Source organism: Mustela putorius, unplaced genomic scaffold (assembly GCF_011764305.1).
Source record: "Mustela putorius furo isolate JIRA1106 unplaced genomic scaffold, ASM1176430v1.1 tig00000680_pilon_pilon_pilon, whole genome shotgun sequence".
NCBI lineage: Eukaryota > Metazoa > Chordata > Mammalia > Carnivora > Mustelidae > Mustela > Mustela putorius.
The window spans coordinates 834,565-856,395 of NW_025421442.1; the positions used below are offsets into that span (position 1 = coordinate 834,565).

The 21,831-nt window shown below is 59.5% G+C and overlaps 1 protein-coding gene across 2 annotated transcripts in view; it reads left to right on the forward strand.

Moving 5' to 3' along the window:
- ROR2 (receptor tyrosine kinase like orphan receptor 2) overlaps positions 1–21,831 on the forward strand; it is a 139,008-nt gene that overhangs the window by 22,434 nt on the left and 94,743 nt on the right. The gene's annotated exons all lie outside the window — the stretch shown is intronic.

Consider the following 21,831-nt stretch of genomic DNA (forward strand, 5'->3'; position numbering starts at 1 on the left):
GCTGTGGTGAGTCGGCCCCTGCCGCTCCGTCCCCTCCACCTGAAAGGTGACGAGCGTCACGGTGCCCGTTTCACACGATGAAGAGGGCCGTGTGGGGCCGCGTGGGGCCGGCCGCACGGCCGCGGGCATGGACCGCGTCCCACCCGGTGGTGCCCCGGCAGGGCTGAAGAAGGCCCATTTTGCTGGACGCGTCTCCACAGTTAAAAAAGCCCAGAGAACCGGAGATGTGGGGCTGGGTCGAGACTTAGTAATTCTGGGGCCTGGATGTTTTTTGTGTTTTTTTTTTTTTTTTTAAGATTTTATTTATTTATTTGTGAGAGAGAGAGAGCTGTGCAGCAGCCAGAGGGAGAAGCAGGCTCCCCACTGAGCAGGGAGCCGGAGGCGGGACCCGATCCCAGGACCCTGGGGTCATGACCCGAGCCAAGCAGACGCTTCCCCGACTGAGCTGCCGTCCTGGAGCCTGGATGTTCCGTCAGCGGCGCTGTGTGCTCCCAGACTGTCAGGGAAAGGACGAGTCACCGCACACAAGGGCTTCTCTGAGTCCCGGTGAAAGGTGTCGTAGATGAATGGGGAGCGACGTGGCGTGTGCACAGGCAGCACCACACGTCTCACAAGGTTGGGACCCGCCGTTCGTGACGACACGGGGAGCCCTAGACGGGACCATGTGAGGGAAGTGACCAGAGAAAGACAAAGGCCGTGTGCTTTCACTTCATGTGGGATCCCGAGAACATAACAGAAACAGACTCAAATGCAGAGAGCCGACCGGGGGTCGCCGGGGGGAGCACGGGGGCTGGGCAAGGGGTCGCGAAGTGCAGGCGGACAGGTAGGACATCAGCAAGTCCCAGGGATGGGCAGCCCGAGAAGCGGCCGCGTCGGAATCCAGCAAGCGCGGGTGACGCGTGCGCGCCGGCAGCCGGTCTGACGCTCTGCCTCTGCTGTGACCCAGTACAACAGGGTCTAGTGGACAGAGTCCGTTTACTAACGCGGAGACCAGGTGACCAGGATTCAACGCTAAAGCCCAATAAAATCAACAAAGCCGAAGGGATTTTCACTTAGTGGCGTGTTGGAGGGGCTGGCTGGGAGGGGTCCAGTGGGGTGATTTTCGTGGCCCCACGCCCCGTGGTCGGTCAGGGTTGGGGAGCCGGGCAGACTGCGGGCCGTCTTCCGCGCTTCTCTTCCCCAGACGTGCGGACTTCTCCTCGGAGCGTGCTGGGCGCAGGTCTGGTCCTGTGGGTCAGGGAGGAACCTGCTTCTAACCGGGGAGCTTGTCGTGTCGACATCCAGGCCGGCACTGGGATGAGCTCCTGGAAAGTCAGTCTGGCCTCCCTGGGGAGCTCCGCCTACGGCCTGGAGAGCACAGGCCCCGCTGGCCCCAGCCCCACAGGCCACACTGGAGGGCTCCCCGGGGGAGGCTGCTCTCCAGTCTGCCAGCACCTCCTGCGGCCAGAGCTGAGGTCACTGCTGGGACAGTGACCAAGGCCGCGCCTCCGGGTTTGGTTTAAAAAGCCTCCGCCTGAGTTTTCTTTTATTACCCCGGCTCAGCAGTTATTGCTGGGTTTTTTGGGTTTTTTTTCGGGCATTCTCTTCAAATGAGCAGCGTTTTTCCCTTTTCATTAATAATTGTTTCTTTGAAAACCAGCAATTCGGAGTAGCCTATAAACGTAGTCTATAATTTTCTGCATTTTCTTTAATATACCATCTTGTGCTGGGATCTGGAATTTTCCAGGAAAGGCTCCACTCTCAGTGCAACAAAATACAGAAGAGGCAAACCCAAACCCACATGCTGGTGGGCTCCCCTTCTGTTTCGTGTGCGTGCGTGTACGCATGTGTACGTGTGTGCGCACAGTGTGACGTGGGATTTGCACACGTGCACTCAAGTGTGCGTGTGCCCTCACATACACGTCTGCACGTTGTGTGGCCACGGGCTAGGTGCAGACCAGGCAGCGGGTGTCCGTAACGTGCAGTTTGATTTTTCCTCTGCAAGACCCACGGGGCCCTGGAGCCATCGGAGGCATTAGAGACGACCGTGGTGCGGGACCCCTGGGGGACGGTGATGGGCCCGAGGGTCTGATTTTGGAGACTGGAGAGCGCGGGCCTGGAAGGGCACTCGAGTGGCTCTGGTCATTGTCCACCCCCGTGCCTTTCTGCAGGGCTGGTGGCTCCCCGAGAGCACAGGAGGAGGCCCCACCCGCTGTCTTAGGAGTAGCCCCAGGGGGCTGGCGCCGTGTCTGGACTCCTGCAGCCCCTGCCTAGTCCACCCACTGGGAGGCAGAAGGGCCGAGATTTTTCTCCAGGGTGAGGGCATGTCCGGCTTTGGCCCAGGGCCCGCCACCCACTCCTGCAGGGCGGCCTGGAGGAAGACCGTGCCCTCCCCTCCCCGCTAGCTGAGGCCACCTGAAGGAGGATTCCTGGTCCCCGGCTCCTCCTGGGCGGACCTGGGCCCACGGGACGCAGCTGGGGGAGGTTCTCAGGTTCGGATACGCAGCTGTTAGCCTGGGGCTCCCTCGGACCCGAGTTTGCACGAACCTCCCACTCTGACCCGGGGGGCAGCGGTGCCCGGCCTGACCATGGTCCCCCTTGATTCTGCTCCTCGGAGTCTGTAACACTCAGATACTCAGATACTCTCCTTCACGAGGATCTCAGCCCTCAACAGATTGTGTTTGTGGAAATCAAATGGGTTTTGTTTTGAGACTGCCGCAGTGTGCTTTCGTACACATAAAACGAGCTTGGGCATTTTACTGCCGTCTACTTTTTAGCAGACCTAAGACTCAAGGGTTTTATGAGCGCCTAGTGAGCCTGCTGCCGAAACCGCCGGGGTATGCTGTGAGCTCCTTTGTCTGCAGAACCGCCAGCGTTCTCGCCGTGCCCTGGGTGACCGGGCCGCCTGAGGGGTTTGGGCAGGGTGCTGCCTTCTTTCTGGAACATGGAGAATATGGGGTGTGGGAGGGAACCCATTTCTGGGGAGGGAGCCCAGCTCCCGGGCTTCCCTGGGCTTCCACAGCAAGTGTGCGGGCGAGCGCCCGAGACCTGCCCCCGAACCCAGCAGGGTCCACGCAGCTCCGTCCAGCGGGCTGGAGTCAGGCCTGTCCGCTGCCCTTCCGGAACGGGGCACAGAAAAGCCCCGTCACCATCTTTGGGTTGGCTGCTTTGCCTTTCCTTGAACTCACACTTGAGGGGAGAATTTTTATTTTTCATATTTTGTTATTTTTAAATGGGCGGGGTTTTTTTTTCTTTCTTTTTTTTTTTCTTTTGGTAAAATAGATACACATAAAGCGACCATGTTAACCATTTAGCCCTGTCCGCGTCACAGGGGAGCCCCCTCCTCCCCTCCCCAGCCCCAGGCAAACACCCCCTACTTTTGGTCTCTGGATTTGGTGACTCTGGGCTCCTCCTGTGAGTGGAACGTCGGCCTGGTCTAGTTCACTTGGTGTCGCCTCTTCAAGGTTCCACCAGGCTGTACCATGTGACAAGCTTTCTTGCTCGATTACCTGGTTTTCACACGGTCCGTGGTCCAGTTGGTGCGGACGAGGTGTTCCTAAGTTGACTCCAGGCTGGTGAACCGTGTTCACGTGAACAGAGGCCAGCGGTGTTTGTGGGGCCCGAGGGCTGGTGTGTCTGCCAGGGCCGGCCCCGCCGTGGGTCTGGAGCTGCCGGGGGGTGCCCCGGACATCCAGCAGCTTGGAGGCCCCGGTGCGTGAATGTCGGCCTCAGCCCCCCATCAGGGACTTGCTGGTGGGGGGATCTGGTTTCCGTAGGAGCAGCCGCAGGCCCACGGGGCTGAGGTTGGGGAAGTGGTGAGGAAGCGGCCAGGACCACCGATGCCGGGGGTCAGACGGAAGGGCCTGAGAGGGAGGGGCAGGTTTGCTCCATTTTGTGGTGAGTAAGGGTAGAAGGTGGAGCCTTCTGCTTTGCCTTAGAAATGAGAGCTTTCTCTCATGGAAGAAAGACTCCGATAAAGAAAACATGAGGAAAACTTTGAAAATGGCTGCTTCTCGCCCCTTCCTCTGTGTTTTTGTAGGAGCCCCAACCTCTTAGTTCTTTGCAGAGCTCGTGAAACACCAGTCAGCCACTTTGAGATGTGGCCCAGGAGGCTCATGTTTCTGGAGGGGAGACCCCGGCCTGTTCAGACCACGGGGGAGAAAGCTCCAGCACGTCCCAGAGCTGGGACCTTGAGCCGGCCGGAGCCCTTATGGGCCATTTCGTCTCCATGAGCCTCTGTTTCTCCATCTGCGAAATGGGTGGGACAACCCCAGTTGAGGGAAAGCTTCTTGGAGAACCTCCTTCAAGGTCCCTTGGCACTCTTGGCCCGGAGCTCTGGTCCCAGACGCTGGCCAGCACCTGACTCAGGTCCCGATGGTCTCATGTGCGCAGCAGCTGTGACGAAGAAATGAAGGTCCTCCTGTGTCTCAGGTTGAGAAATGTCCGAGTGCTTCTCTTTCTCGCCCCAGGCCGACGAGTAAGGGTCTCTAAGCCGGCATGTGCAGTTACCCAGAGCTTTCTGTCCTGTGGGGGAATCTTAGAGTTTATTTTTATATGGGTGGGCGTAGATAAGTAGATAAACTGGTGACATTGTTGACTTGGTTACCTCGGAGGCAAGTTGTGAACTTTCTGTCTTCTGGCTGCAACGGGTTTAATGACTTCCCGCAGGCGTCTGGAGCTCTTAGCAATTTTGTATTTGCTGCGGAGCTGGATACAGTGTAACTCATTGTGTGTTTACCCGGACTCCATGTGTTCCAGCGCTGGAGCTCACAGATCCCTATTCTTAGTGCCGCGTGCGCTCCTGTAGGGCAGCGAGGGTGGACTCAGCCGCTGGGCCGGACATTCTGACATGACGGAGACGGAGCGGGGAGATGTCGGGTGGCCGTGGAGCGCGCACCGTCCTCGGCCGACCCGGGCCCTTGCTGGGCAGCTTCCTGACCTTCTCACGAAGACCCTCCGGCCTTCTGTTTCAAAGAATCTCCCCGGGAAAGGGATTTAACAGTCTGGTACCTGATTACATGGTGCTAATGCTTAATCCCAGGAGTTCGGCTTCTCGGTTAGGATTTCCTTCTGAGAAGCAGGTGGGTGTTCTTGACTTCCAGCTTTTGTTCCTCCGTCTTGTGGCATCGAGAAGCAAAGTGGTGGAGTTGGAGAGACAATTTGGGGACGTTTGAGGCTGAAGTCTCAGGACGTAGATGAGGGACCATCCCCTGTGCCGTCCTACCCACTGCCCGGGACGGCCCAGCGGGACCCTGGGACGCCCCCGTCCCTCTCCTGTCGGCCTTCCTCAACCCCCCTGCGGCTGCTTTTGAAAGGTTTTCTCTAGCAAGCCAGCCCGTGAGGCCGTGGAAACTTCTCACTGCTTCTCCTCCCGGGGCCGAGGCCTTGTGAAGTGCCCCCTGCCAGCTCTCCTACAGGGCTCTTGCACGTTCTGCCTCCTCCTCAGGCCCTGTCCGCGCCCCCGGATAAGGGTGTTGGCATCCCTGCCCCCTCTCCACTCCCTGTACCCCGACCTCCACCACCCTCCACTGAGGATACACCCCTAGCACCTCAGCCTCAGGGCAAAACGGGCCCGGGATTGCAGACTCTGGGGCCTGCAGAGCCTTCCCTGCCGGGGCCGCCCCCACCTGCCCTGAGTGGGGAGACCCCTGGGGCGTGGGTGCAGGGTGTCGTCTCCCAGCTGCATTGCTGGAAACCTGTGGGCTCTGCGACCAGCCCCCCAGCTTACCGTCTTCTAGGGGCCACTGTTGTTCCTGGGAGACCTGCCCGAGTCCACTCGGTTTCGTGTCTTTGTCACACCTGTGCAATGCCAGGGCTCCAGGCGCCGGGTCCCAGCTGCGCACTGTGCAGGGTGGGGCCCCAGTGCCCTCTCTGCCCGCTGCAAGCTCTGGGTGTCCTCTGTTCCTGCCCTGAGGCCCAGGCCCATGGTGTGTGCTGGGGCCAGTCCCACCCCCGGACTGCCCATGGCCCAGCAGCCACACGTTACAGGAGACGCTGATCTCCACCCGGAGCGGGGCTCTGGGCTCGAGGCTGGGATGCCGTGGGCGCCAGGCACGTGCAGATGAATGTTTGGCTTTGCAGGCCGGGCTGCAGGCAGGGCCATGCAGACCATCTCCTCTTACTGCCCTTCTCCCTGGTTTCCTGTGCCTGCGTGTGAGTGTGCACTGCGTGTGTGTCGTGTGTGCACACACGTTTCTGTGTGTGGTTTCCCGTTCTTCCCCGTGTGTTTACGTGCCTGTGTGTAGGTTCCCAGTATGTCTGTGTGTGTGGCACACGCGTGTGGCTTGGGTGTATCCGCGTGGTGTGTTTCGTGCGTATTTCCTGGTCTGTGAATGTGCTGGGGTCGAGGTCGGGATGTGGCTGGAGTTCGGGGGACACTGTGGGGGCCTGTTCTCAGGTAGATGCCTGTCCTGGCTCTCCGGGCTTCTCTGCTCCTAAGCACACCTTCGGTCCAGGTGTAAGTCACCCCGTCCACGCCTGCACCGGACCATGGGGCCGGGAGGGCGTTCGCTCCCTGCGTGTCGAGAGGCAGAGAGGCTCTGCCTGGAGTCGTCCGTGCAGTGAGGGCCAGGGCCCGCCTTGTCCCAGGGCCTGTTCTTCTGCTCCAGCCCCCCAGACCCTCCTGCCCCCATCCCCACTTCCCTGCTGTCTTCGTGTCGTCCCCTTGTGGAGGCTTCTCTGCCTCCGGAGTCCGCAGGGAGTCCCCAAGCCGCCCTCCTTCCTACCGTCACCTGCTCCGCCACGACGTCCTGGGGCCTTCGTCATCTGGGTTCTCGGACTCGGCCATGGCTCCACCGGTGAATGGAAGAAGACAAGGCCTCTCGGGGCAGCTCAGGTGGCTCCTGGCAGCGTGCGTCCTGGAGGCATGGGGACTGTGACTCAGCGGTCGCTCTCAGCCGCGCCCCTGGTCGGGAGAGCTGCCTCTTCCGTTGCTTCTGGAGCAGAACAGGGTGACCCGGGACAAGGCCAGTGGGAGGGACCTTGGGTCACTCGGCGTGCGGGGTCTGTGGCCCCCGGCAGCCTCCTCAGGAGCTCGGGCTGGGAGAGCGTGTGGAGGTGGTGGGCAGGGGTCCTCACGGGCTCGAGGGTCTCTCCTCTGCACTAGGCCTTGGCTGGGGCTCTGTGGGAGCAGGGTGCGGAGACCGAAGCCTCACCCCGAGATGGGGGACGGATTCCGCTTGTAAACAGGACGGGCCTTGGGCATTGCTGCAAGAATCCATGAGTTAAGGGCACCTGGGTTGGGGTCCCCTGTGTGCATAGGGACCTGGAGCGGATCCCCTAGCGGGGGCTCTGTGTGGTGCCGGCTGCGCGGGCGAGTGCGTCTGTCACCCCTGACAACAGGCACAAGTTGTCGTCGTGTGACAGCTGGCGTGAACTCACGTATGATCTCGGGGTTCTCTTCCTCCCTCGTCCTGCCTGTTTTGGGCCAGTCACTTAACGTCACGGGTCTGCAAAAGAGAACACGTCCTTGCCACGCACCAGCAGCGTGCGGCTCGCCCTACGTCTTCACGTAGGCCACAGGTCACTTCTCCTCCGAGGGAGGTTCTAGTGGCCGTTTTGCAGAGATGCAGCTGGACACGGGAGGCCTCACTTACTATGGTGTAGCCTTCCGGGACTCCCTTAACGCCGGTGGTGACCGTCACGGAGCCGTCCCGGGAGTCTGGGGGCCCAGCTGTGGTGAGCTCTGCTCTGAACCTGTGGCGTGTCCATGCGGCCCGTCTCTCTCACTCCCTCCATCCTCGGGCACCTCCACTGTGGCCCCCGGTGGCTCCCAGGCCTGAGGGACGCTCCGTGTGTGACCATGAACACGAGCATGCACTTGGTGATGGAGCTCAGGACGCTCTGGGGAGGACCATCCCCAGGAAAGGACTGGGTGTCCTGGCCCGGGTCCACCCTGGGGACACCAGCCTGGCGGAGCTTTGGAGTGGATGTCACCAGGCCTCAAGGGCTCTCACATCGAAGAAACTTCAGGGTTCAGAGGGAGCTTCCCCCAGGCCCCAGGCCCCTCCTTGGGGACCCCAACAACTACTCAGCCGTACGCCCACCTCCGGGAAGACTGTTGTCTACACTGCGGGCTCCTCAGCCTCACCCCACATCCTAGCCCGGACACCTGGGCCGGCCACTCCCCCCCACTAGATTGCCCGCCTCGTTCTGCCTTCAGAGCCCTGCTCCCTGCTCTGAGCACCACCTGCCGTGCTCGCGTGCTTTTATCCGATGAAAGGGCCCTGAGGGGATGCAAATCTGTGCTCCTCTTCAGTAGCACACGGGGTTTTTGTGCCACTTTCAGCCCTGACATCTGGCGGCCCCTTGAAGGAGAGGGTGTACCCAGAGAGCTGGTGCCGATGGGTGGGAACACCTGCCGTGAGTTGATGCAATTATTATGACCTCACATGGGAGACCGTCTTTGGATGCACTTTGAAAACTAAGTAGTATCGTTTTAATTGCTAACGTTAATAATTGGCTTGATTCTCAAGTTTAATGGGACTTGCAGACTCCCTGTCTCCCACTTAATTCGGGGGCATCGATTCTGATCCCAGCCCCTCTCGGGGCTCGGTGGGGTGTCCCTCCAGCCCCATCCAGAGTGTGCCCGGCTCGTGGGACTGACTTTAACAGACAAGGAAGAGGAGCTTTCCGGGGCAGAAGCGGCCTTCTCTCGCTGCCGGCCTCCCCACTCGCTCCAAGTGAGCCGTTACCCCCAGGACAGGGTCTGAGGAGAGCCTCGGAGGGCGGCGCAGCCCAGCGGTGTTTGCTGGGGCCTGGCCAAGCGGAAAGCAGGCCTGTCAGGAATGATTAAAGAGCCCAGTGTTGGAAAAGAACAGGCCTTTATGTCGGTGGTAAAATGATTAGGAAGTAATAAGAAAAACGCAGGTTTGGACAGAACATTGTGTTGTTTGATCAGTTCTGAGTCCAAAAGGAAAAAAGAAGGACCCTTAGAAGTCCTTTTAGAAGGGATTACGACATACGCGTGAATATTTTTCCATCTACTTTCCGGGTTTAAGCTTTCGGGGAAAGGGGCGGGTCAGGTCTCTGTCCCTGGTTCTGGGCTCACGGCTCACCTGGACGAGGCCGTTTCTGTAATGAGGCCAGAGGCAGAGGTGAGTGCGAGATGGACGCGTGGGCAGGAAATGTCACCTGGTGACTCACGGTTCTGGGGGCCGCACAAGATCCGATGGGGCCCGACCTTTCCAGTAGCCCAGGAGAGAAGCCTGGGCTGGATCTCCTAGTTAGGAGAGCTGAGGGTCTGAGGGAGAACCAATTCTCCCGGATTTAAAGCGTCGCTCCTCTTACCGCTCTCTGCTTCCTTGCGCCCTGTCGATACAGGGCTTCGTTGTTGTTGCTGTTTTTACCGTCTCAAGGTTTGCAGCAGTCCTGCTTGCACAAGTCTGACCTCGCTGTTTTTCCAGCAGCGTTTGTTCACGTCGTGCCCTGTGTCCCGGTTTGTGATTCTTGCAGCATTGCAAGCTTTTTCGTTATTGCATTCGTGATGGTGACCTGTGTGGTCCGTGCTTTCAACCCACCAAAAGCTCAGATGATGGTTACCATTTTAAAGTAATAAAGTAATAAATTGCGGTGCGTACTTTTTTTTAGTTCACGGTGTTACTACGGCATAGTGTACCCATAACTTCTCTGTGCACCGGAAAACCGAAAGCTTCATCTGACTTACTTGAGTGAGGTATTACGTGCTTTATCGCAGGGTCTGGAACCAAACCTGCAACATCTCTGAGGTGTGTCTGTAGTGTATCTGAAAATACACTTAACAACGACAGAATTGTGGGGAAGCAGGGGTCTAAGGCCGCATCTAGAAGATTCGGTTGGAGACAAAGTCTGAGGCTATGAATATGCCCATTGGAGCAGCACTGGCGGGACCCAGCCTGATGGGGCAGCTGCTGCTGCTTTTTCTCATAGACTGCAGGTGCAGACTCTTGAATTTCCCGTTTGGAAGAAGGTAGACAGATCTGGGGGAAACTTTTCCAGTCACGGGTCCTGGTTTCTGTTGGACTCTCTGGACGCTATTACTGCTTACAGCACTAACCTTCTAGCATTTGTGGAAACCTTGAATCTCTTAGGGGTTTGACGTGGGTTCATGTCGTACCAGTGGTCTGGCGGCCTCAGGGTTTCTGTGGGAGCCCCTGGCTTCCCTCCATCACCTGATGCTTGAATCATCAAATGAAGGACAAGGTCTTTGTTTTTTAACTGACTATTTTTTAGAGTACTTTTAAGTTCACAGCAAAACTGAGCAGAAGGTACAGAGAATCCCCGTATGCTTCCTGCCCCTGCATATGCACAGCCTCCTCCATTATCAACACTCCTCTCTAGAGTTACGATCATGAATCCACGCTGACACAAAGTCTGTCTTTTATGTTGTCAACATAAAATACATGGTTGTATATTCCATAGTTTGGGATCAACGTACAATGACACGTGTCCACCCTTAGAATATCAGAGTAGTTTCGGTGCCTAAAAATCCCCTTTCTCTGCCTGCTTACCCCTGCCCCAAACTCCTGCCACTGGTCTCTTTATTGTCTCCATAGTTTTGCCTTTTCCCAAGTGTCATAGAGTCAGAATCCTACAGAATTAGCCTTTTCAGATTGGCTTTTTTCTTTTTTTTTTTTTTTAAACTTAGTATCATGCACTTAGGTTTCTTCCGTGTCTTCTCAGGGTCTCCTAGCTCATTCCGTTTTAGCGCTGAGAAATACTCCATTGTGTGGTTGTCCGACGGTCTGTTCACCCACCCACCCCCTGGAGGACATTCTGGTTGCTTTCAAATTTTGGTAATTATGAATAAAGCTTCTGTAAACATCCATGTGCAAGGTTTTGCGTGAACAGAGATTTTCACTTGCTCCGGTCAGATGCCGAGGAGAGCTTGCGGGATTGAGTGGTAAGAGCACGTTTAGTTTCTCGAGAACCTGCCAGTTGTTTTCCAGTATGGCCACCCCAGTGTTGATTCCCACCAGCAATAAAGGAGAGCTCCAGATGCTCCGGGTCCCTGCCAGCATTTGATGTTGTCCGTGTTCTGGAGAGGAGGGTTTTCAGGAAGGAATAATTGAGCATCCTCAAGGCGACCAGACAGGATGGGAAATGCCAAGGGGCAGTCATGGTTTCCAGGGAGGGTCCTGGGCATCTTCGGGGGCACCTGCGCGTTCTGAGAACTTTCGTGTTTGTGTCTCTCAAGTGGACTCTAACCTGAGATGGGGGCTGCTCTGTTAGCAAGCGCACACCGGGGTCCCCTGCTCTTACAGCTTGGCCTTACACCGCTTTGTTTTTATGCAGGACCCAGAGTAGTACCTGTTTTCACTAGTCAGAAGAAATCCGATGCGGATTCTCACTTTTACGAACAAAGGCGAGAAGTGTGAAGCACGTTTAGGGTTGGTTTTGGAGGAAGCCCTGGGAGAGGCCACACCCGGGCAGCGGGTGGCGCTACCCAGCTCCTCCCTGGGAACGACACTCAGAACATCTCCGCATCCCACTGCCAGGGCTTTGAACTGTGTCTTGGAGCATCTGTGCTTTATCTCAATTTATTTTGTGCATCCATTAGCAAGATAAGCTCTTCAGAGACCTTAGGTCAAGTGGTTTTTTGCGTCTGAGAACACTCAAAAAATCGCCCATTGGAATGGATAGTAATTCCTTCTTTGCTTTGTGTCGCTTTGGCTTATGAGAGCTTCCATGGGGGCACTCTGCTTTCGGGGAGCGGGGGTCCTGCACTATGATGTCAGTGGGGACCAGGGGAGCCTGAAGCGTGTCGAAGAAATGCAGGGGGGAGATGCGGGGCAGAAACACAGAAGCTGCAGGAAGAGCTTCCCCTGTAGGCAGACGGGCCAGTGCTGAAGTCCGAGGCCGAAACAAGGGTAGAGTGCTCCTGGAACAGCCCCGGGACTGTGCGCCTGGCAGGCCCCAGGAGGGGTGTAGAGTTGTATTCTGCGTGCACTGGGAAGCTTCTGGAAAGCTCTGAGCAGAAGAATGTTGTGATATGGTTTTACGTTAGAAAAGCATGCTGCCCCGGGCGCCTGGGTGACTCAGTGGGTTGAGCCTCTGCCTTTGGCTCAGGTCATGATCTCAGGGTCCTGGGATCGAGCCCCACATCAGGCTCTCTGCTCAGCGGGGAGCCTGCTTCCTCCTCTCTCTCTGCCTGCCTCTCTGCCTGCAAAGAAATAAAATCTTAAAAAAAAAAAAATAAAAAAGCTCGCTGCCCAAGAGCAGAGCCAGGAGCGGCTGAAGACGGAGCCGGCAGGCTACAGGTCTGCCTCCCGGAGGTGGCGAGCGGAGTTCGCCTGCGATTAGGGTGGGCCTCCACTCCTCATCGGGTTGTGTCAGGAGAGGGAGGTTATGCAGCCCTCCTGGCTCTGCCTCCTGGCCCGCGCCTGGGTCTGGAGGTCCGAGAAGGACGCCGGGCGTTGAACCGTGAGAAGGATTCGATGTATGTTGTCCATGTTGAAGATGGAGGGGACTGTGCGGCCGTGGAAGTCGACTGAGCCCTCAAAAACATGGACGCAGAGTTCCCGTGTGGCTCAGACAGGGACGCCGGGCGGCGTGGTAGAAGAGTAGTAAGAAGGTCCACCCGGGAAGTTCTAGCACGATTCCGCCTGAAAACACACACCAACAGGTTAGTGGGAAAAATCTCGGCGGACACTGTGTGCTTGTGCTGTTTCAGAGTTCTTGCCTGGTGAAAAATTTAGCAAAATAGGCTTGGCTATGTCAATGAAAAGAATCTTCTGGAAACCTGCAGGGACCATTACAGTTCAGGCCAAACACGGGAAGGCAGTGGCCATGGAGGGAGGTCTGCTGTCCATCGCCGTGGCTGTGGGCGCCGTCGTGGAAGGCCCAGCCAGCGGTCAGCGAGTAAGTGTGAGCGAATTCCGTCCTTATCTGTGGGCGATAGAAACGTTAACCAGGAAAATTGAAGAGCATCACCTGACAAGTGTTAAAATGAGAGTGTTTGGCAAAGTGACGGTTTGGAGTTGACACAGCAAGCCCCCCAGTTTCCGGCTGCGTCGGAAACCAGGGGCTGTGAGCACCCGACAACTAGTCTGTAAATTCACCGAATCCCTTGGAAAAGTCCCCAACGGCTTCTTCATCAAACTCAGCGAGTGACCCTAAAATTCATGTGGGCGTGCACGGCCTCAGCGCGACCGGGCCACTTTGAACTTGAGCAAAGTGGGGAGGTGATCTTCCGAGGGAGTCCAGTGTCGTCCCGGCTCCACTGGTTGAGATGGTGCCGTGCTGCCGTGGGAACAGACAGCTGCCCCCCGGACGCGCGGGTTAGCGTCCCGGCCCCCAGTCCTCGGGGTGGGACCGCGTGGGGAGACAGGGGCTTCCAAGAGGGAAGTTGACGTGGGCCCTGACGGTGGGTCCTCATCCAGTGAGGCCGGGCGGCTGCAAGGGCGTCAGGACACACACCTCCACGGGGGACGCCCAGGTGAGGCCACGGCGAGGGGAAGGCCAGCCGTGCGCTCGCTCAGGAGAGCAGCCCTGCTCACACCTTGATCGGGGGCGTCCCGCCTGCAGGACCCGGAGGAGCGACGCTCCCTGCCCACCGCCGCCGGGCCGTGTGCTTCGCCGTGGGAGCCGCCGAGCACAGGCAGCGCCGGCCGCGCGGGAGAGCCCGAGCTCACGCCGGCGCCGACACTTCCTGCGGCGAAGGTGCCGGGGCTGTCGCGTGTTCCACTGGGGTAAAGGAGGCTCTCCCTTCGCCGTTTACAAAAGGAATTCCAGATGGGATTTTGAGCTAAAGTTTACTTTTCAAAAAATATTTATTTCTGTATTTAGAGGGAGAGCGAGCATGAGCAGGCGGAGAGAGAGAGAGAGAATCCCAAGCAGATTCCCCCGAACACGGAGCCCACCGTGGGGCTCGATCCCCCGACCCGAGATCATGACCAGAGCTGAAAGCAAGAGTCGGACGCTCCCCGGACCGAGCCACCAGGCGCCCTTTGAGCTAAAGCTTGAAAAGTGCACTTACGAGGTCACGTTGATAATCGAAGTCTGGGAAGATTTCTTAGTGAACGCAAGGAAAAAATCTTCGTGGGTGCGGATGCTGGCCTTGGAAGCGTTGCTGCTCCGTGACGCCCTCCGGAAGGGCCTTTCTCCTCATTTCCCCGAGAAGTCTTCCCCTCTGATACCCGACTCAGGGTTTTCTTGTCCTGGAGGAGGGAGGCCGGGCGCAGAGGGGACAGGAGGGACCCCAGCGCAGACAGGAGGGGTGCGGGGCTTTGTTGGGGAACCACTGAAATCCGGGCCCGACCCTGCTCTGTCCCGGGGCAGCCAGTGTCCGCGCTGCCTTGCAAAGCCTCGTCTTAAACCCCGACTCTCGGGCACGGAATCGACCTGTGACCCCAAAACGTGCAAGGAGACGACTCTGTGGATGGAGGGGGTCTTCCTGCGGGACGAGCGGGCATCGCGTTCTGGAGGACTTGGAGTGCGTGAACCTCGGTCTTTAAACATCTTCTCAGCCCTCTGCTGCCCAGCTGTGTTCTGCGAGTTGTACTTCTGAGGCCTGTCCCAGAGATCTGGCATTGGGAGGGGTCACGGTCTCCGCGTGCACTCACAGGGGCCCTCGCGGACTGCAGACCTCGGGGGCATCCGTGTGGGGGCCTGGGACGCCGGTGAGGGCGGGAGGTCTGGAAGGCTGTGCACGCACGCTGCCGGAGGAGAGGAAACACCATCGTCCCGCAGGACAGGGTGCCCGGGTCCCCCAGAGGTTTCCAGAAGCTGGGGTTCACATCTCCCTGCTGGAAGCTGAGCACGGCTTCCCAGAGAGCAAGTCACTGCTCCCAGGGGGTCCCTGTCCGGCTGTCCGTGTCCCCAGAGGCGGCCTTTGAACTGCTCTCCAGCCTCTGATGCTTCCTTCAGCCTTTTCTTCCAGGAAACTGAGGACAGGAGGTTGTTTGCATTTTTAAGTAAAGAACAGTCCGGAAGGAGAACACTTCTGGCCCCCACTGGGCTGCAGTCGCGGGGACCTGCCGCGCGTAGGCCACAGAGCTGCGAGCCTCTCTGGCCTGCTTTGCCAAGGTGGCTGGACTGGAGCCTTGGCCTTAGGGACGGTGACCGCCCAGGCCCAGCTCACATCCCGCGCTCAGGGGCTCACGCCAGAACTACTCTGTCTGCCGGGAGGGAATTTCCTGGGGGAACTGGCCACAGAGCACGCCTCGCTCACTCTGCAGGCGCCTTGGAGGGCCGAGGTGCACACAGGCAGATCCTAAAGTTTTAGAGCTCAAGGAATTTCCAAGTCGGCGTTTCTGCAGCTGCTTCTCTCTGTGCTCAGTTTTAGGGGGTCGTTGTGTCATGTTGAGAACGTCCATGAGCGATTGCCTTCAGGGAAGAGACAGCGGATGCCTTCTGGTCCACTTGTGCTGGTCAGCGTGGAGGGGGGGAGGCGAGAGTTGGGCGCCGGATCCTCAAATGGAGGGACAGCAGGTGCAGGCCCAAGACTCCTGACCTGGGGACCCCGAGCCCTTGGCTACATGTCCACATGTTCACTGTTTCCTGTGGGTGACTTTCGTGATGGGGTCTGATGCTGGACCTTTGCCGTGTCCACCTCTGGGCCTGACGGGTGCCGCGGCCCAGCCCTCGTGCGTCGGGGGTCCTAAGCTGCGCACTTGGCAGCCCCAGCTGTACAGGCGGGGGTTGCTTACTCGGCACCCTGGGCTGGCACGCTCCGTCGGTTCCGGGACCCGCGGGTCACCCCGAGTGACACTGGAGAGGAGTCACGGCTCAGGACTGTGTTGGCTGTGGCTGGGGGATCCGAGCCCCCAATCTCTGGTTTATTACGTGGCTTCTCTTTCAAACAGGCTTGTTCTGTGATCATTTGCTTTTATGAGGAGTTGTCCAGACCCAGTTAGAAAGCGGAGAAAAATGGGCAACTGTAAACGTTTGGGAGTGGGAAGAGAAGCCCACGAGGCCCCTTGGGGCGCAGCCTGCGGGGGAGTGCCCTGGGGCAGAGGAGGCTTGGTGGCTCCCGCTCCCCACGTGCCTGGTGCAGCCGCTGGACCGAGGCCGCCGGTTTCTCTGTATTAACCGAGTCCGGGTATCCCCGTCTCCGGCTCCGAGCGCATACACACGCTTCATCCTGTCCGTCCTGAAGGCGGCCTCGGCCGTGGTCTGTCTCTGAGCACGGAGTGGTCGGGGACGCCTGGGCCCGGCGGGGAGAGGCGTTCTCTTCGGTTTCACCGCGTGCAATCCTGCCACACTCGTGCGTGCGTGCACGGGGTGCGTGAGCCAAGGGGGCCCTTAGCGCGGCCGCCATTAGCTGGGGAGCGAGTGCGAACAAGCGGACCGGCACGGGGGTGTCAGCGCGGGGAGAAGGAGACGCTGGTTCCCGCCGGGGCTTTTCCTGCCTGTGGCTCCCCGGACGTGGTCCTGCTTCTCCCACAGTCTGCGCGCTTTCTGGTCCCCGCGTTGTGCCTTTGCAGCCGTGTGAGCACCCGCATTGCTCTCCTCTAGATCAGTGGAACTTGGGGTCACGGGCCTCTCACCTGGGACCCGCAAGTTCCCGCCCCAAGGAGGCCCAGCTTGGCCCCACCAGGCTCACAGCAGTCTGGAAGTCTGACAGCTGCAGGGGTGCACGGAAACAGACTACAGGGAGACGAGGGGGACAGAGGCCGTGCCGATGGGCAGCTCGGGGCAGGAGAGCCGGGTGTGCCTGACTCCGAGGACCACTGGCCGGCACCACCGCTGGGGCGACAGCATCCGGATGGCCCCGTCCTGCTTATGGGAAGGTTCCATGTCTGCCAAGGCCTCGTCTGCGTGTTGCTTTGGGATGGAGGCCTACGGGGAAACGTGAAGCTGTGTATGGGCATCCTAAATTAATATATGGCCAGAGTCGAGGGGGAGCTTTGGAGGGGGACTGGGAAAGGGGTAATAGGGCTTTGATGTGGCTCTAGTGTCAGTCACTACTCCGGGGGAGCACATTGGAAATGTGTCACACCAAATGGTTTCGAACCTGAAAAGCAGATGGACCCTGAAACCTTGGAATAACTGGATGTTAGAAATGGAACTAGAAGACTTTACTCTTCCGCCTCATTGTCGAGGGCCCGGGGTGAGAGCTGGTCTCCTGGAGCCAAACCCGGTCCATCCAGCCTTGCCTCTGTGGGGTCTGCCTGGGAGCCAGAGACGCTAGAAGTTGTCTGGCTGTGGATTCTTGCATGAAGAGGTTGAATTTCCCTGCGGTTCTGGATAAAAAGAAAGGCAGGCGTCCGCCCCATCTGTCAAGGGAGCCCCATCTGTCAAGGGAGCCCCTCCTTGACATTGTACATTCATGGGATCCTCTCCTGCGGGGCTTCCTGACCCTCGGTGAGAAGAAAGGTGACCCCCAGCAGGTAATACTACCTTTGTCTTTCATCTGCTAATCACCCTGCTGCGGGCCAGACCCCCCGGAGCCCTGGGTCTGCTGCTGCCAGAACGCTGCAATTACAGCCTCCCCACCCCAAGCTGGAAAACCTGATTTTCTTGAGGGGAAAAGCAAAGAAACCTCATCCGGGGAACGGAACTCTGTGTTTCCAGAGAAGCATGGGGTGACCCGGGGTCCCTCCTCCCGTTCCAGGACTGCCCCGGGAGTGGGATCCTGCCCTGGAGGAGGAGGAGGAGCCGGAGGAGGAAGGCCTCTGTCTCAGAGCCAGAAGGCAGCTGCTCCCTCGGGGCCCAGATTCCGCGGTGTAGACAGGCTACAGGGTCCACAGAGCCCCTAGGGATGGATGTTGTGGGGCTGGCCTGGGCCAGGCCAGCCCAGGTTGTGCGAGAAGGGGCTTGAACGGGAAGCGAGAGGGGCTTGAACCCCGTGGCCCCGCTGGCTCCGGTGGGGATGGGCCCCTCCCTCCAGCCCCAGACTCATCGCTGCGTTTGTGAAACACTGTTCCGTGTCGCTAAAAGATAAGGGCTCCTTTACAGAGGAGCCTCACGGCCCTCATGACACCCCAAACAGGGAACAGTACGTTCATAATATAAAATGCCAGTGTCCACATTTTACTGATATTTTACTTTTAACTGTGCAGCCAGATGGACACAAGGCTGGACACCGCCGCTGGCTGATGGGCTCAAGACACGTGAAGTTAGGGTAAATGTCGTCAGTCCCGGCCTGAAGAAAACCGCCCCCGGGGAGGGGCTCAGGTGGGTCTCCTGCGGGATTCCAGGCCCTGAGTTCCAGATCCTTCCGTGTCCCAGGCTCGTGGTCCATTAATGACCCGCGAGCAAACTCGTCCGGGTGCTGCGCGCAGGCGGTGCTCCCCCCACATCTGGTTCTGGCCCCCGCCGCCCCTCCCCCCGCCGCCCCTCCCCCATCCCGGAAGGGGAAGGAACCCGGAGGGCGGGAAGTCAGGCAGCTGCCTCAGGGGCCCCACGCTGGGGGTCTGGCTCCAGGAGAGCACCCTTCTTGGAGTGTGGCTTGTCCCCGTGGAGGCCCCGGAGGCCCCAGAGGCTCCCCCACCCCCACCCCCTTCACCTCCATCAGCAAAGCCGTTTTGTTCTTTTTAACTTTCCTGCTGCCCTTGCCCTGTCCCCCTGCATTTGTTTTCGGCCCAGCTGTGGGCCACATGCCCTCGGGAGCCACGCCGCCGCTGTCCCCTGGGCCTGGTGCGCTGGGGGGGCAGAGACGGGGTCCAGAGCCTCCCAACGTCCCGCGCGCGCGTGGGGGAGGTGGGGGTGCGGAGAGCGGGCGGCGCTGGCTTTCTGACCTGGGCGCTGGGGCTGCCTGGTCCGCGGCCCCTGAGCTCGGTGGCGCCTTAGCGTTGTAGGGAGACAGATGGCTCAGTGAGCTTTGCCTGGGAACAGAAAACGCTGCGTTAGGCAGTAAAACGTTCCCTCCCTAGGCTCCCCCGCCGGGTAATCACCGTCTCAGCGCAGGAAACCGGTGATTTAATTTAGAAAATATGGTTTAAAAACCTTGGTCCAGAAGCTGCTTGGACTTGATTCAGGACATGTTTAGGCCCCTGCTGGCTACATCCTGACATTCATTAAGGGGAAAAAAAGACCCAGAGGCTTTGTCAAACTGGACATGGAAGCGTGTTCAGTGGGGGGAGCGTGGGACGCACTTGGCGGCCTGAGGGTTGCTCCGGCCTATTCAAGCCACACCCCGGAGAGGCAGGAGAGTGTCAGACGCCGTGGGATCAGACGCCCCGGTCGCCCAGGCGGGCCTCCAGCACCAGCACCGACGACTGGAGGCCCGCACGCAGACCGCGGCTCCGAGGTCGAAGGCCTGCCGGCAGAGAAAACAGTCACGGGTAAGCGAGGACTAGGAAAAGCTCTCTGGAGGTCAGCTCGGCCTCTGTCGCCCGGATGCTAGGCCACGATCACGGGACAGGGTGGCCGTGTCCTGGGGGCTCCCGTGTACAGGGCTGCTTGAGCCCACGAGGCCAGCGCCACGTGCCCCGATTGTTGCGTGTGTCACGGCCTGCGATGGAGCAGACAGACTGACAGCCGGACAGAGGTTGCGGGGAAGCAGGAAGGAAGGGTAGTGGTCGAGTGCCTGGGCTTCCTCCTGGAGATCCCTGGGTGGCTGGTGGTTCTCGCCAATAGGCAGGGCAGTGAGCGTGTTCCCTCACTGGCGTTCCCTTTGCGGCTTTGGCAGTGACCACAACATGTGCTTCTCAGGACATGCATGTGCCGCGGCAAGACCCAGCAGGTGTGAAGCCCCCGCCCCCGAGACTTTGGTCCCCCTGGAGCTCCTGCTGGAAGCCGCTGGGACGGGGGACGGGGGCGGTCCCCTTGGAGAGGCTCTCCGCTGCCGTGATGGACCCTCTGGAAAGGGGGCCCCACGTGCAGCGTTTCCAGTGGCGAGGCCACCGCGTGCCGGGGCCTGCGGCTGCCCGAGCACAGAGCAGAGGTGGAGGTTTCCCATCTGTGGAGAGAGCGCTGGTCCTTGGGTGCCGTCCTGGGGCCTCCATGACGTCATGGGAGCGGCACCGTCCAGTAGGGATTTTCCGCTGGGATGGAGTGTTCCCCATCTGCGGTGTCCCCATCGGCACCACCAGCCCCGTGTGGCTGTTGGTATGAGCTGGGACTGGATTTCTTACTCTGTTCCTTGGGTGCAAGTGACGGTGACTTGTGTGCTCGGGCTGTCATCTCGGAGGACGCAGTTGGCAGGGGCGGCTCCCGCTCCCCACTGGACACCGTGCGTGGCCCACGTGGAAGCGAGTGCGACATGCGCACGCACAGCGTGAGGGACGAGAGGTGGGTGGCTGCGCGCCCTCCCCCCGCGCCGGGGAACCACGCTTCCGTCTCTCCTCCGAAGCCCTCCGCGTCCCCTCGTCGCCCACCGTAGTCGCTGCCGGGTCTCGTGTCAGGGACCCTCCGCTCACCCTGGGGGCCTCACCAGCTGCTCGCGGGCCTGTGTCCCCGCGTACGAAGCCCTGGGCTGGGCGCTGGAGCGAGGGTAGAGCCTTTCCTCACGGCCCACAGGCGGGAAGCGGGTGTCTGCGGGTCTGTACCCCCGAGGTCTGTCTCCCGACGTGCGGTCCCTGCCTTCGCCTGTGCCTCCCTTGGTCATCCCTCCGCAGCTTTCCGTGTCCTGTCGTCCTCTAAGGACACAGTCACGTGGGTTACGGCCCACCCTGACGACCATTTCTTGGAAGACCCTGTCTCCGAAGGCGGTTCCTTTCTGAGATGCTGGGGGCGAGGGTGTCAGCGCGCACGGAGCCATGACCGTCCCCAGCCAGCGCACGGCTGCGGGTCCCCCGTGTGGGCCTTCGTGTCGCCTGTGGAGACGTGCGGGGGGCTTCTGCAGCTGCTTCCTTTCCTCGGCGTCACCTCTGGTCTGCACCGTCGCCGGGAGACCGTCGGGCGGCCCGGATGGGGTTGCTTGCCTGGGTGGTTCTGTGGGCTGAGGGGTTCGTTCCTTCGGGATTTAAGGGGCTGGAGTCAGACCTGGCTTACTGCTGGCTTAGTAGGCTTCTGCCCGGGTACGACCTAGAGAGCAGCCTCCGCGGGCTCCCTCTGCCCCGTTAGATGTGGACGCACGTGGACGGCATGCGGGTGGCCTCCGGGCCTCTGAGCAGGACGTGCTTCCCAGGCTGCATGTCGGAATTTTGGCCCGTGACCGCCCTCCCGGCACGGCCCCTGGCACCTTCTCTCCGCGCCTCCGGGACCCTCCCGACAAGCCGTTTCTTTCCATGCTTCCCCGTGGTCCTGCTTGTGCTCTTGGCTCGCGGACCTTCCGGAAGACGCCAACAGCCCCCCCGGCTCAGAGAAGCCCCTCCCCTGAGCGTTTTCACCTGATTATAAAGTGGGTTCATGTGTATCAATATTGGGGAGAAAAACCAGATTAAGGAGAGAAAAAATTCTTTGGAATTTGCTGCTGCAGATGTCCTAACCGTGTATAAAACTCAGTGTTTGCGTCCACGGTCACGTCCTTGAGACCACACCTAACGGGCTGCCTTTCGGTAACCGCTCGCTCCTGTTGTCCCTCTGTAGCGCCAGCGTTTTTCACGGCTGCCCCCGTCCAGTCCAGCGTGGTGGCCCGACACAGACCAAACCCCCACTGCTTTCAGACCTGTAGCATTTTCCAGCTTTTCCGAATTCTGCTCGTGCAGTCCGGAACTTAGCGGAGAGCTGCAAGAACAGAACACGGGACTTTCTCCCTCTGGCCCTTTTTAAAGGAAGCCGTTGACGGGCGCCTCAGCACCCCAGAGGCGTCCGTGTGTGCTTTCTACAGACGACGACATTCTCGTCTGTGATCCCGGTACGCCTCCACCGTCAAGACTGGGAAGCAGGCGTTGACGTGTGACTGCCGTGTGACCCCACCCACGACAGTGTCCTTGGCGGTCCTGGGGAGGTCCGTCTGTCCGTCTGTGCCGGAGGATGCCGTCCAGGGTCGCGGGCTGGCAGGCCCCGGGCCTTTCCGGGCTCCTTCCGTCTGGAACGTGGCTCAGC